This window comes from Eulemur rufifrons, unplaced genomic scaffold (assembly GCF_041146395.1).
Source record: "Eulemur rufifrons isolate Redbay unplaced genomic scaffold, OSU_ERuf_1 scaffold_179, whole genome shotgun sequence".
NCBI lineage: Eukaryota > Metazoa > Chordata > Mammalia > Primates > Lemuridae > Eulemur > Eulemur rufifrons.
Window position 1 is genome coordinate 1 of NW_027182961.1, and position 2,500 is coordinate 2,500.

Genomic DNA, 2,500 nt, shown 5'->3' on the forward strand with positions numbered 1-2,500 from the left:
ACGAGCACTCCGGACGGTCACATAGGGAGAGCGACGGGCTCTCTTCCCCCCCCCCTGTGGTTTTCTACCTTTTGTTGCGGTTTTTTCCCTCAGTGGATAGAGGAGGAGACACAGGGGGCTCAGCCGGCATGCGAGTGGGTTTATCATCCTCTGTGAGTATCAACACGCGACACCACCTAAGTGAAGGAACACACCGGTGTTTCATGTGATGTGGCTCAATGCCTGGCAGATACGAGCCTTTGCAGGCCTCCTCGTGATCGACAGGACGTCGCCTTGGACACGGACACATCTTGTCCCTCCCTCCCGAGGCGATAGGCGGTTCCGTACCTCCTCGGGGCCAGGGCACAGTCTGCCTAGGCACCTACAACACGTGTGGCAACAGCCTCGATGGCTCTGCCATGAGAACGAACTCCCGTGGCACGGGGGTGGGGTGGGGGGGGGGTCGGGTGCTGAAGAATTCAGCTGAGTGAAGGAATGCCACGGGATTCAGAGTGCCATCGGTGGGCTGAGAGGCGAGCAGGGCGGGCTTTGAAAGGGTAACATTCTCCCTGCCTTCCGTCTGGCTGTGAATACAGAACGTACACGCCAGGCGGGGTGGCTCACGCCTGTAATCCTAGCACTCTGGGAGGTAGAGGCGGGTGGATCGCTCAAGGTCGGGAGTTCGAGACCAGCCTGAGCAAGAGCGAGACCCCCATCTCTACTAAAAATAGAAAGAAACTATATATCTAAAAATATATACAGAAACAGTATCTAAAAATATATACAGAAAAATATTAGCCGGGCACGGTGGCGCATGCCTGTAGTCCCAGGTACTCGGGAGGCTGGGGCAGTAGGATCGCTTGAGCCCAGGAGTTTGAGGTTGCTGTGAGCTAGGCTGACGCCACGGCACTCTAGTCTGGGCAACAGAGTGAGACTTTGTTTCAAAAAAAATAAAATAAAATAAAAAAAAAAAATATATATATATATATATATATATATATATAAATATATACACACACACACACACACACGTATATCCAATTAGCTGGGCATGCTGGCACATGCCTGTAATCCCAGCTACTCGGGAGGCTGAGGCAGTCTGATCGCTTGAGCCCAGGAGTTTGAGATTGCTGTGAGCTAGGCTGACGCCATGGCACTCTAGCCAGGGCAACAGAACGAGAGACTCTGTCAGAAAGAAAAGAAGAGCGAGAGCGAGAGAGCGAGAGAAAGAAAGAAAGGAAGGGAGAGAAAGGAAAGAGAAGGAAGGGGGGGGAGAGAGAGAGAGAGAGAGAGAGAGGAGAAAACTATTAAAAAATTCGGGACCAGATCCATCGGTCGGTACTCAGAAGCGTGACGATCGGGTGTTCCCGAGCACGTGTGAGATGTGTCTTCTCCCTGACGCCGCGTTTCCTCCACACACACATCACCCATCTGCCGTGGAAAAAAAGCAACAAAAAGAGAGAAAGAGATTAAGAAGGGAAAATGGAAACAGGGCAAAAGAGGAAGAAAGAAAGAAATTTCGAAAAAAAGAGACCAAAGTCACAGCGAGAAGGAAGAATACTGAGCCCAGAGCGACACCTAGTGACCACACCGTCACAAGCACCCTAGGGCCCCAATTCGCCAGAGACATCTGGTGGACCCCAGGGCAACATGTGGTCGACCCGGGGCCATGGCGTCTGCAGCCGATTCCCAGGCGGGCACACGAGCCCGGGGAAACTCATTCTCAGCGCGGGGAGGAGGGGAGGGGAAATAATAGCAAAGTCACACCAGATCCCTTTCTAGTTCATAAACGTGTTGATTGCGTGTTCACGCGCACGTGTGAGAAGGGCCTCCTGGTGTGTCGGCACGTCACCCGCGTGACGTGAAACCATGAATCCGGGGGGGGGGAGCGGAAAGGCGGGCAGGAAAAGGCAAAGAGAGAATAGATAAAATGAAAGGACCAAAAAGAAAGTCACACAGCAGGGTAGGGGAGTGAGAGCAAGTCGAGAGACTGCAGACAGAAACTCCGAGAGGAGAGGAATGCTCCGGAGCGCCCCCTCGCCCCGCGCGAGAAGAATACCGATCGCAGGGTGACCCCTAGGGGCAGCGAGGCCAGAGAGACCAAATCCGTCCCGAAGCCTCCCTGTCAGGACGACAACCACAGACCAGACATCTGGTCAACCACCCAAGGACCAGACATCTGGTCAACCAGCGAACCCATGCGGAGGCCGCATGCAGCAGCGACATCTGCACGACCACTCAGGGTGCTCCCTGCCGGGAGGGTGTGTCTCTATGTGTGTGTGTCCGGGGGGGGGGAGATTGCGATGAAAGTCACGCCAGGTCCCGGGATAGTTCGTGAGCGTGATAATTGCGTGTGTGTGGAGAAAAAAGGGGGCGGGGCGATAGGGAGTAAAGAAAGGAGGAGCGGGCGAGCGGAGGGGTGGGGAAGGAGAGGGAGTCGAGAAGCCCGCAACCGCAGCGCCCCCTGGCGGTGATCCCCCTCCATAGCATCGATGGGGCCAGCCCCGCAGAGACTAAGTGC

The 2,500-nt window shown here is 54.8% G+C and overlaps 1 pseudogene; it reads left to right on the forward strand.

Annotated features, from left to right (window-relative positions):
• Positions 1-1,749: 1,749 nt before the first annotated feature.
• Positions 1,750-1,841, forward strand: LOC138379807 (small nucleolar RNA U13; annotated as a pseudogene).
• Positions 1,842-2,500: the final 659 nt, after the last annotated feature.